At 37.2% G+C, this 13,420-nt stretch overlaps 1 protein-coding gene across 6 annotated transcripts in view; it reads left to right on the top strand.

The window, feature by feature from the left end:
* Rift (Riboflavin transporter) overlaps positions 1 to 13,420 on the top strand; it is a 40,119-nt gene that overhangs the window by 13,252 nt on the left and 13,447 nt on the right. For 2 of the 6 annotated variants that reach the window (XM_089098282.1, XM_089098283.1), the window contains exon 2: positions 3,168 to 3,270. The exons of 2 other annotated variants lie outside the window; for them this stretch is intronic. The gene's annotated coding sequence lies outside the window, so the exon portion shown is untranslated. Of the gene's footprint in view, positions 1 to 410; positions 501 to 3,167; positions 3,271 to 4,860; positions 5,086 to 13,420 lie in introns of those variants that run through there. 2 more of the 6 variants (XM_089098286.1, XM_089098285.1) reach the window with 2 other exon arrangements.

Raw genomic sequence — 13,420 nt, 5'->3', positions numbered from 1 at the left:
TCTGTATAGCGGGTTGAAAATAAATTATTATTTGTATTTTATGAGGTTGGAAATATGTTAGTAAAGATTATGAATATGATTTTTGAAAAAGGGAAGTACCTAGTGATTTTAGGAAAATCCTAATTAAACCCCTGCATAAGAAAAGTGATAAAAGTGAGTGTAGTAATTATAGAGGTATTAGCCTGGTTATTGTAGAAGGCAAATTACTTTGTACGATAATGCTTTTCATTCTTAGAGATGCTGTAGACAAAGTTTTAGAAAAGAACAGTGCGGATGTGCGGAGGGTAGAGGATGTGTCGACCAAATTTTCACTCTTAGATTAATAATTGAGAAGAACCAGAGTCATCAAACACTAAGTCCTCAGTTTTATAGATTATGAGCAAGCGTTTGATTCAGCTGACAGAAGAGCTTTAGCGAAGGTTTTATCCTTGTATGGAATACCAGACAAATTCATTAAAGTGATTGGTGATATGTATGAGAATAACACAGCTGCGGTCAAGGTAGGAAATGATGTTAGTAGCTGGTTTTGTATTAAATCGGGATGAGCAGGATTGCGTTCTATCCCGTTTCTGGGGATAATTTTAATGGACTTTGTCTTAAGGAGCAAAGCAAAGGTAATGGAAGAACGCGGCTTAAGGAGCACAGCAAAAGCAATAGAGAACGCGGAATCAAACGGGGAAGTAAAACTTTTCTGGACTTGGATTTTGCTGATGATTTGAGCATCCTAGATGAAAGCTTTAGCAAGATGAATGAACTTTTAGAGGTTTTGCGATTTTAGAGCACAAGAATAGGTTGTAAGATTGATGCTAAAAAGACTAATTCGCTAAGGCTAGAGAATAAGCGAAGATGAAAAGGTGATGCTGGGTACGAAAAGATCGATCAAGTGGACAGCCTCAATTATCTAGGTAGTATTACTAGTAAAGACGGTGAGTACAATGAAGAAGTAAAAAGTAGAATAGCCAAGACCCAAGGTTTTTTTTTCACATTTGAAAAAAGTTTGGAAGAATAGGAAGGAAGTCTGCGAACCAAGATTAGGATATTGGAAGCTACAGTGATGACCGTGGTTAAGTACGGTCCTGAAGTAGGACCATGATTTAAGTATAGTAGTCAAGTATATTTCAAACAGTAGGCTGTATGAAAAGTGCGGTTCAATCCCGCTGTCTAGGGCTATAATGAGAGAATGGTTAAGGTAGCTAGGGCACGTTCTGTGGATGAAAGATACAGGTCATCCTCGGTTGGGGTGAGAGGATGTCGTAAGGAAAAATTTAAGGGAAATGAGAACTTCCCGGAAAGGTGTTGGCCTCAGGCGGCTTGTTGGTGCGGTGAGTTTTAAGTAGTAGTAGTAGTATTTTACATTTCAGCGTGGTATTACTGACGAAAAAGTGGTACTGTTTTGAAAAGCTAATAATTTTGAAACGAACAAAAGAAAAATCATAGAAAATCGTTGTTCTTAGGTATGAATAGACCTAGAATGGTTCGACGGGCCAGAAGGATTTTATTTTGTGTCCACTGGCACTTTAATGGGAAATAAGCAAAAAAAAACATAATTGCGGACCAGCAAAATCAGCAACATTGTGTAGATTCATGTAAATGTAGTTGCAAGCTACACAAAAGTAAATTGCAATAAGGCCAGAGGGACGATTTTAACCGTTTAATTCTCCCATTAAAACATCCGTCGGGCCAGGTACTAGAGAACAAAAGAATAATACCTGCATCTAAGGGTAGTAGCTACTTTGGCTGTTATTGAAGCAATTCAATAGGGGCTCCTGAGTAAGGAAAAAAGTCAGAGAAAAGGGAGGACTGAAATCGATCCAAATAGGTTCCAACAAGTCTTAAGCCCTATTCATCCTGCAGACAGTAACTCTCGATATGGCACCGATTTATACCCAGTGACCTAGCGTGAGTAATTTCGAAGATGGCAGCAAAACTACGACTTTTCATCTCAGAAGGTATTGTATTCTGAAGATGTTTTTATGGGTTTATTAAAAACGGATGGACAAAACCGTTTACTTATGGTACTAAAATTCACGATTTTGCAGCTTTTACGGCGTCTTTTCACTTTTACAACAGTTTTGCTGCAGTTTGATATTGTTTAATACAGAAATATTGTCTTTGGTGTGCAGACACCGCCTTTTCTTCTGAGGTTTTGAATAGCCACACTTCTGATCGTATATAAACACGTATATAAACTAAATGAATGAATACATATTCAGGCATTATATCCGTTTATTAAAAACGGATGGACAGGGATGGACACAATCACTAAATTATGGCACTAAAATCCACGATTTTGCAGATTTTACGGCGTCTTTTCACTTTTACAACAATTTTGCTGCAGTTTGATATTGTTTAATACAGAAATATTGACTTTGGTGTGTAGAAACCACCCTTTCTTTTGAGGTTTTGGACAGCCACACTTCTGATCGTGTATAAACACGTATATCAACTAAATGAATGAATACATATTCAGGCATTATATCAATACCATGACACTAAACCCTCTAAATCGCAGTTTGGTGAAAGTGGGCTATTGACGCGCTCACAAGGGAAATTTAACAGCAGATCAGTCGATGCTGTTGAATTTTGTCTTCCTCCAAATAAACTGTTGTGTTTCGAATATGAATTTTAAGTTTTGCTATGGGAATGAGACATTCGAAATCAATAAGAAATTTAAGCGGGCACTTTCATAAAATCTGAATAGTAAAACTATGCTCGTGTATACTTTTTCCGGCAAGTCTGTCAATACTTGTATCAGTAGACTTCTTGCGCCAGAATCACCAATTGTTTCTTGATACAAAAATAACTTTATTGTAAAATTAAAAGATTATGACCTTTATTTAAGGCTACTGAAATTTAAATTAAGTATGTATTTGTATTGTATTTTGCAAAATTAAGTTTTAAACATTAGTGTGTAGTGTTTGACAACTACAGGCAAAGAGAGCCCAATTTAATTGATTTTTCTCTATAGTTGATACGCATTACGATCGAAATTTTTTATTTTAATGTCAAAGTCAAATCCTGCTGACTCAGGCTTATTTTATGGATATTCTATTTCATGAAACCTTTCATCTTCTTTAGAAGATCAAGTTACGGCTTTCTGAAATTACAGAAGGCAAAAGATTAGATTTCAAATAACATTACTGTTCACATACTAGCTTTTTTTATAGGTCTATTAAGGAATGTGATTAGAACAACAGAGGACAAACCAGAAAAATTTACTTAAAGTTTTCCGAATATAGTGCAAAATTTTGTCTTTACGCTGTTAGACAGGTGAGAGTTAGATGCTTTAATGTTCTATGTCAAACCTTTCACTTTGCCTTTAGGCTTATGTTCTCTCTGCAAGTTTGTTATGTTAATTTTCTCTAGGCCTTTGGTCATGATTTCAACATAAGATAACAATTTTAATATCATTTAATAGCTGAGATTTAGAAATGTCCATCTATCGTTTCTTTTTAAATATGTGTTGTATTTATTTTCTGGTTGAAAAATACGTTAAAAATATGTGAAATAGGTAAATTTCCTTTTCTTTAAATGGAAGTTCAGATAATTCTTTCAGAAAAGGTCTAAGTAATATCATAATTTTGCTGTTGAATTAACAGTTCTGAAATAAATGAATCCAATAATACCAGTATCTTGTCCTTTTGGTAAAAAGTTATAGCTGTAGCGTTGTCTCATAAGCAGGTGTTTCACAGCGAACGAAGCCATACCTTGGGTTCCTTCTGATGCGATTTCCGCCGTTTTTGCGTGAACCAGCCACTTTTTTCCATTTTTGGCTGCAAGTTTATGCGTCATGACGAGTCAACGGCTGTGTTGAAATATTTCTACTGAGCCATCGAAATTCGCTTCCGTTATTCTGAATTGAAAGCTTTTAGAATCATAAATTGCAAGTAAATGAGAAACTAATCATGTTTATCAGAAATTTTCCATTAATTTTTGACAAAGAGCGCGAGGGTCAGGTCCTTTTTATCCAAGATTTTAATCCTTAGTACCTGGGGGATATTTCCAGGAACATGAACAAGATAAGAATTATACACAAGATCAGAATTATATTTTTAATCAGGCACAGCTACAACTACTACTGCTAACAACTCACTGCATCGCCAAGCCGCTCGAGGCCAACACAACTGCGCAGGCTCCTCCTCCATCCCATCTAACCAAAGCCTCCCTCTTTACACCCTCCCAGGAGGTTCTCATTTCCCTTAAATCTTTCTTTTTGACATCCTCCCAACCCAACCGGGAACGACGCGCTTTACGTTTTGTCCTGTACGGTTAGCCGAAAAGGACAATCTTTGGCAATTTGTCATCTTTCATCCACAGGGCGTGCCCTAGCTATCTCAACCTAGCCTAGCTAGGCTAGCCAAGGCTAAGACAGGTTAGCCCTTTGAATATTGTTCTTGGATTCTAAAGCTTGATTTAGCCTATTCCTATGCAGTTGCTGTTTAAATATCTCATAGTATTGTTTGCGCTTCAACGGCTGCACTGATCCGTTTTTGTGTGAACATTTTTGTGATTTTCCAGCATCCGCTATCCGTGACCTGTTCTGCGTTAAAAAAAAATCGCATCGGTGGGAACCAAGGGTTAAGTGGATACGCTGCAGGGAAATTATTCGATTTTCTTGGTAGTTTTCAGCGAACGTTGCCATTACACAGAACAATTAAACACCTCCTCTAAAATAACCTCAGGATATTGTACTGGAATCCTACAGTCACTAATTCATTGCTAATGTTTAACTCCTTTAACCAAGAATGATGTTTTTTCTATGTTTAGCCAATACCTTAAAGGCTAACTTTTCGCAGTTGAGTTTCCACTTGTTGACACGGTGCTACCTTTCACTTTTTTTTTTTTTTAAGCTGATGAAAACTTACCCATAATTTTCTTGTGTATGTCCACGTACAACAGGAAACGAGGTACCACCAATAAATCAAAATAGTGCTTGAACGTTGGATTTTCAGTACTGCAGTGTTTTGAAGAAGGCTAGAAATGCACCTATTATCCGTTTCCAACCCCTTTGGACATCAGTGATTAAACCCCGTCTCCTACTCCCTTGTGTCTACATTGCTTATACTCTAGCTCAGATCCACTTTGGTGAGAATATGTATTCTTAAATATTCTCATTCCAATGTCCAATGGTGTCTATTCAGAAAAATATGTAGGGGAAGGGCAAAGTTTATTTTTTAGACCTTAGGGAGGGGGTTCAATTCTGATGTTGTTTTCAGTTTTCTTTCTCGTTGAAGTACCAAAAAAGGCGTTTTTCAGTTTAGACACCCCCCCCCCAAAAAAAAGCGTATGTTTAAAATAAAGAAGGGAGCAAGTAGTCTAAGGGGTAAATGCCCCCTTGAACTCCCTTCCTCCTTATTGACTCCAAAGGCTCCGTATTTGACCCTCTTTCTTAAATAATGCCTTCACTCCGTCTTCCATCCACTTTGGTAAACAGTGCGTATAGTCTCCGACTACCCCTGGTAAACAGTTCGTATGCTCCGTCGACATCGACAACCCCATCGGGTCAACAATGCGAACGCTCTTTCTCACCATTCACTCCTGATTTAAAAATTCTAATAAAATTAACATAGATACTAGATGAAAATAATTGAATTTACATACTTTTGAAATTTGACTCTATTTTCGACCTATTACTGATCACAAAATACTATTGTTATAAAAGCAATAAAAAAAGCAGAAAAGAAACATGAATACTCAAATTAATTTGCATAAACAGCAAATAGAGGTTGAAATAACTATTATCTGAGTGAACATTTGCTTGTCAACCATAAAGAAAAATAAGAAAAATTGGCGGATAAATATTTTCATTTAGTCTATCTGGAAAAGGTTTTTTTTTGCTAAAATGTCTGGATGGAAGTCAGGGCCGTATCCAGGATTTTTGTTCAGGGGGGGTTTTACTAATTTTTTACTTTTTTGGGGGGGGTTCTACTAATTTTTGACTCAGTTTTCGACTAATTTTACTGATTTTTACCTAGGTTTTACTAATTTTCGACTTGTTTTCGAGTCGGTAAAAATTTCGGGAGGGGGGGGGGTTCAAACCGGGTAACCCCCCCACCCCCCCCCCTGGATACGGCCTTGATGGAAGTATTTAAATTTCATGGTGTTGTTGGACGTCAAGGGGTTTAAACTTTACGAGATTTATCTAGGACAAAGTACGAATATGGTATCTGCTTTCTTGGCGCCGTATTTAGGTTTCGTCTGGGTTATAACAAAAATGCTCAAATGTTTTTCCTGAATTTTAACGGGAAATTTTAGAACTAGAGACGCTGTTGCGTAATTTTCTGTTATGTAATTCATGTGAAGCATTTAACACTAGAAATGAGGATTGTTGGTATAGTAAATTAAAGGCCAATTTTTAATTACTGTTTTGTTGTTTCGTCTTTTTTTTCACCCCAAGCGTGATCGTATCGGCTTAGTGGTCGTAGAAAGCTAGGAGAGGGGTCATTTGAATGCAAATTGCCGTATCAAGTACCCTTTTTTAAGCAATAAAAGAGATAGTGCCATAACATAAGAGTATTTTGTTTTAATTTCTGCTTGTTTTAGGTTTGACTTGATTATTCATCATAATTTATGTCCGTTCTAGGATTCATTTATTCATCTATAGCGGTATTTTTTTATGTTTAATGGGATTTGTCCATTTTAATTCCTGTTCGTTTGGTTTCATTGATAGTAGTTTTGTTCTTTTTGAGCTTGAATTATTGTATTAATTTAATTTCTGTTCGCTTTATGTTTTAATATTACCCTTCATTTGTCTTTTTTTTTCAACAAAAAAAAGAAGAAGAAAAAAAACAAAAAAAAGGAAAAATACATTTCGGATTCATGTTTCAAATTTCGTGCATAGCTAGTTCTATTATTTTTAAATGATATTTTTGTCTTCTTTCTTCTATGTGATGCCACTTCATTCAAAAGTGTAGATAATTAATGCACAAATAAGAATTTTAAAACTGGAGTTAGTAGTTTTAGAAGCAATCTACTTTACCGCAGTAATTTTTGGAAATGCCGAATCGTTAAATGATTCTCGTGTCAATTTTCTATACAGTTGGGAAATATGGATTTAAAACAAGGAGTTTATTCATAAATACCTACTGCATACTATACAAGTGAAAATAATTTAATTGTCTGAAATATGGTAATTTCTGGATGATTGAGCAGAAGTTGATTTTTTAATGCTATAACGAGGAAAAAATTGTTCAAAACACATTTTGTTCTCAGTAAAGTGTAAATAACCCCATGGCTTTTAAGGTATTTAAGGGGGTAGCAGCCCCACTCTTATTCGTGATATTTTATAATTGCTTGAAAGGAAACGTGATTACTCATTTCAATATTGTTCGTTTAGATTTCATTTATTCATTAATAGCAATTTCTGTTCGTCTCAGGTTCGATCATTATATGACATAGTTTTATTATGTGTTTATTGAAAGAACATCGGAAAAGTCTTTTGAAAGATTTTCTAAAGATTTTAGAAAGATTTTCTAAAACCAAAAATCTTGATCTGTTTTAGCTTCTGGCAATATATATATATATATATATATATATATATATATATATATATATATATATATATATATATATATATATATATATATATATATATATATATATATATATATATATATATATATATATATATATATATATATATATATATATATATATATATATATATATATATATATATATATATATATATATATATATATATATATATATATATATATATATATATATATATATATATATATATATATATATATATATATATATATATATGACTTACTTGACTTAAGGCTCCTGCCGAGGTTCGGCGTAGAGAACGATGAGACTAGGCGCCTCCAGGTTGACCTATCGCTTGCCAGGATCGCAGCTTCTTCCACCGGGATGTGGGCTTGGGCGAGGAATTCATCGGCTTTGTCTTTCCAACTAGTGGGGGGGCGTCCTCTGGGGTGCTTCCATCCATGTAGGATGGGGTCGAAGTCAAATGCGACCCGTGCTGGGGAGTCGCGTGGCATGTGAAGGAGGTGGCCGTACCACCGAACAGTACGCTGGGCGAGCTGCGTTGAGAAAGGAGTTTGTGTCGTACGTGATAGGAGAGTCTGGTTGCTAACGAGGTCAGTCCAGTGAAGTCTTTCGATTCTTCGGAGATATCTTTCGTCTGAGCGATATCGACGGCGCTGAGGATAGATTTGGCAGCTAGTCACGTCTCCGCTCCATACAGCAGGACGGTGCTGACTGACGCATTGTAGATGCGCATTTTGGTAAATCGGCTTATGTTTGGCTTTCGCCAGATGCTGCTAAGCCTCCCAACAAGTGCTGAAGCCTTGGCAATTCGAGATGTAAGCTCTTTTGTGATCAAGCCATCATTCGACAGAATAGAGCTCAGGTAAGTGAAGTCTTCAAGCACATCTACTCGGTTGCTTCCGATGTTGACTTCCTTAACAGTAGAACGGGATGTGGGGGGTTCAAGGAGCATAACTTTGGTTTTCTGCCAGTTGATCTTCAGTCCAACTTTCGAGGCTTCTTCTGAGAGCACCTGGATAGCTATGGTCATCTTATCGACGGTGCTCGCACCTAGCGCTATGTTGTCGGCGAAGTCAGCATCAGAGAGTACCCGGTCTCCGAATTGAAGGCGATTCATCGTGCTGGCCATAACATGGTCTATGACGCAGTTGAAAAGCTCGGGAGTGGCGGCACAACCTTGGCGGACGCCAGTCTTCACCGGGAATGTGGGACTGCGTCTTCCATTGACTTGCACGCAGCTTTATATATATATATATATATATATATATATATATATATATATATATATATATATATATATATTATCGCTAAGAGTTTGAAATGGATTTAGAGATTTTCGATCATGTGGATTGAAAATCTGTGCATAATTTGTGGTCTTCTATCGCCCTCACTCTCTTGGTCTTCTGTTGGCCTCATTCTCACCATCTTACTCTGAGCACCTTTGAATATAGATTTAGCTTATTCCACATTTTTTATAAAATAATTTTTTAAGGTCTTGTTTTGCTGTAACTATTATTCCATTTTATATGTTTGTATGTCTAGGTCATTTATGTAGTGGGGCTGTTAAATGGAAAATATCACTTGAATCGTGCACTTCTGGCAAAAAGCACCAAAATTGGTGGAGATATAGATTAAAGCACGGGGAATCCAATGTTGCTGGGAATCACGTCGAGCGAACCCTCAAAAACACCTTTAGGAGCACCTGAAGCGCTAAAAAAGCGCAAGTTTACCAGTCTCTCTACAGACGCATCAAAACTTCTGACAATATGTTTTAAGACATTGAGATTCCAATGGTGGCTAAATAAAAAGCAAAGGATAGCTCTGAACCACGCAGTAGAGCGCTAAAAAGGTGCGTAAAGCGCAAAATGAAAGCACTTATTCTATGGAAAACAAAAACTGGCAAAAACATAGTGTAGAGTACTAGAAATTCGACTATTACAAGAAGCAGCTCGAGTTTGTCTGTCCAAGCGCGTATTTGCGCCCTCAAAAGCGCGCAAAAAGCGCAAAACTAATGGAATGTTTTGAGAAACTCTGGAAAAAGTGGAAATATTGTATGAAATATTTGGAAGCCAATGGTGATCGGTATGAAGTCAAGTGATTGCTCTATAGCGTCTTATAAAACACTCGAACTGCTAAAAAAGCGCAAGTTTACCAGCCTCGCTATAAAAGCATCAAACTTTCTGTTTTCCGAACGAACCGAAATTCCAAAATGTAAAGAAACAGTGGGATTCAGAAGATCACGAAATGGGCTCGGCATTTCAGGAGAGGTTCCTGATAAACGCTAGAAACCTTGTAAATACCCTAGTCTAATAGAATAGGCTAATCCTTTCGAAAGTATGTATTACACGACACTCTCGTTTCTATCGAATCTGGGAGAGTACCCTTTTGTCTTGCCATCAGTAGTTACCGCAGTTTGGAAATTGTTGGCTAATCCCTGCATGATACTTTTGTGGAACAGCGTTTTGTAAAACGTACAAAGCCTATTGATTCACCGATATGCCAAAACAAGATGCCATTTTTTCAACTCCCATTTTACCATCGATAAAGAAGTCGAAATCGATTCAGCCCTATTTGTCAAACTCTATATTGGCTGCAACACCAGAAGCACTGACTTGGAATAGTTTTTCAAATACAAGAACCTGGATTTCCCTCCTTCAATGCCTGATAAGGGTATTCTGAGATTCGGCACGAAGCCTGATATTATAACTCTGCTCACAGCTTATTCTTCTGAAGTTGTGACCGACAAACCTCACCCCGATTCCAAAGTTTTTGATGGTGCTCTTCCAGTCCACCTTATAAAGCCAAAAAGCAAGACGTCTGGCGAATATGTTACAGAAGAAATCTGCCAATACCTTTGTAAGCAGTTCACAAGTGAAACACAGTGAGTTGACGTTGTCTCTGGCATTTATAAGTCCGACAGTTTGAAACCTTCTACGCGAGAAAAACGCGGCAATGGTTGACAAAGGTTGAAGAAAGAACATCAATTCCAAAAAACTGGACTAGTTTCCTTCAGTGTTCAGACAGCAAGCAGACCTACTTGAGTTCATTGCAAAAAAAAGAATTGCGACACTGATATCAGTCATTTGGTTGTCGGGACTTCTGGTGATAGTGCGAGAAGCAATTCCACCTGACTTGGCTGACATTCATCCTAGCACCCACGAGGAGGGATATAGCATGATAGTCCTACACTGCCTCCATCAAGCGCGCTGCAACATGAAATTCATCACTCTCAGAACGGTTGATTCATATATAGTTGTTCTGCTCATCGCAAAGTACTTTTTGATTGGGGTTGATCAACTGTACGCAGCATACGGCCAAGGGAAGAGTTTCCGCTACATTCCTGTTCACGACATAGCAACTGCACTTGGCGAAGAAAAGGCAGAGTCACTGCTTTTTTTCCATGCTCTAAGTGGCTGCGACACTGTGTCCGCATTCCTGTGGCAAGGCAAAGGAGGGTTTTGGAAAGCATGGGAGCACACAGTGCCATAACACCGGTCTTCAACCGCCTGTCTTCTCCTCTTCAAGAGCTCACTGAAAATGACTTTGCACAGATTGTAAAGTTCATTGTGCTTGTATATGACAGATCCAGTGGGGGAAAGTCGGTAAACAAGTTGAGAAAGTATCTCTTCACAAAAAAAGAATCATCCATTTACAGACTCCCGCCAACCCAGGATGCGCTAAACCAGCACATTCGGCACGCTTACCAAGCCCAGGCATGGTCCAGTTCTCATCTTGCCAATAATCCCGAAAAGAATCCCAACGATTACGGATGGCAAAAGACAAGCAATAGGCTTTTGGCTCCCCGATGGTCAACCCTGCCCCAAGCTTCTGTCGCCTGTCGAGAGCTTTTAAGATGCAGTTGCAGAAAGCAATGCTCTGGGCGCTGCAACTGCAAAAGCAGCTCACTTGAGTGCATCAAGTTATGTTCTTGCCACGGGTCCTGCCAAGTATAATGAATTTTAATGTATTATGTATTCTGAGTCCCTTTTAAGGTTTAAGCCAAACTTTGAATCTCGGTCGCTCAACATCTGATCTGATCTCAGCGAAGTACCATGTCATGTGATAATTATTGGCTTATTTTGTATTCCATTTTCCAGTAACAATGACAATCAAGACAAGTTAGCTAAATTAGCAAACGGAAATGGCTTTTAGTCAAAAAAGAAAAAGTAACATGTAGGTCTCTATGTGCGTTTGAGATTCTTCATTCTTTTGTGTCATTAAGCGTCATGGAATCTGCTGGACGCTCTAAATCGCGCTTCGGATTGCATGTTCGATTACATTTCGAATTATCGCTTGTTTTAAGAAACTAATGTTTTGTAAATTTTTCTATTTTCGCGCTAGAAATGGGCATTAAGACATGTCAGGACCGGATTCTGGCTTACGGATTCACTTTCTTTTCAACACCACTCGACTCTCGGTATTTCAAACCGTATTTCTACCAAATCTGCACTTTCTGTAACAAGCAAATGAGTTTTGCGCTTTTAGCGCACTTTTCAGCGATTGCAAAGGTGCCATAAAGCGATCGCTCGACTTTCTACTGGTGATTATTGGGTTCCCCATACTTAGTACTACATTACCACTTTTTCCGGAGTTTCTTCAAACTTTCCATCAGTTTTGCGCTTTTTGCGCGCTTTTGAATCCACAAATTTGCGCTTTGACACGCAGACTTGAGCTGTTGCTTGTAATCTTCGGACTTCTAGTACTCTAAACTATGATTCTGCCTGTTTTGGTATTAATGGCATAGGCGCTCCTATTTTGCGCTTTATGCTCTTTTTTTTAACGCTCTATCCTTTACTCTTTATTAATCAAACAAACTTTTTGCACGAGAAAAGTTTTTCAAAAAAAGTAAAGAACTCCATTAAACCAAAAATGAACAAAAATAGAATCAAACAATCTACCAATCATAAAGCTACCTCAAATCAGTATCGATAAATAAATGAAACCCAAAACAAGAAAATAAAATAAAGTCAAACTCAAAACGAGCAGAAATTAATCGGAGTAGGGTTCTAAACCCCATGCTTTCTAAGAGCCAGAATATAATTTGTACTCTACTGAAAAAAATTCAAATGAATTTACTGAAAAAAATTATGCATTTTCAATTTAATATACATATGCTGATAATTATTCCTTAAAATCTTAATTAATTTTTGCTTTCTTAAAATCATAAGCGAAAATATTTAAAAGAATTTTTTTTAATAAAGTACAAATTATATTCTGGATTTTAAAAAGCATAAGGTTTAGAACCATACTCAGATTAATTTAAGCGAAAACATTTAAAAGATTTTTTTTTAATAAAGTACAAATTATATTCTGGCTTTTAAAAAGCATAAGGTTTAGAACCATACTCAGATTAATTTCTGCTCGTTTTGAGTTTGACTTTATTTTATTTTCTGTTTGTTTTAGATTTCATTTTTTTATTGATATAAACTACGTTTAACAAAATAGATACCTCAAAATTTTGATTGGATGTGTTGTGGGAAATGGTGGGCGTGAGAGGGGGGTCAGTTGCCCTCCAATCACTTTCGACTATGAAAAAGTGCACTAGCCCTTGCAACTTCCAATCGAATGCCTTTTGAAATCTCTACGAAAACGCTTTCTATAAAAACCTTATATGCCCCCAGGGCATAACTTACAATCCTTGCCCTGAGGGCTTTGCGGGGTTGGTCATCCTCAAAATCATAATTTCCAGAACTTTCAACTTCGTTGAACAAAATTGCTATCTCAAAATTTTAATTGAATATGTTTGGGGAAATGGTGGGCGTGAGAGGGGGTTAGTTGCTCTCCATTCACTTTCAACTATTAAAAAGGGCACTAGCCCTTTCAATTTCCAATCAAACGAGGCCTTTTTGAAGTTTTTACGACGACACTTTCTATAAAAACCTTATACGTCTCCAGGGTTTAA

The sequence above is a fragment of the Artemia sp. Qi Xiang Cuo genome, chromosome 12 (genome assembly GCF_049724085.1).
Source record: "Artemia sp. Qi Xiang Cuo chromosome 12, ASM4972408v1, whole genome shotgun sequence".
In the NCBI taxonomy this organism is placed as follows: domain Eukaryota; kingdom Metazoa; phylum Arthropoda; class Branchiopoda; order Anostraca; family Artemiidae; genus Artemia; species Artemia sp. Qi Xiang Cuo.
The sequence above is the reverse complement of the archived record's forward strand: the minus strand, read 5'-3'. Positions and strand labels throughout refer to the sequence as shown.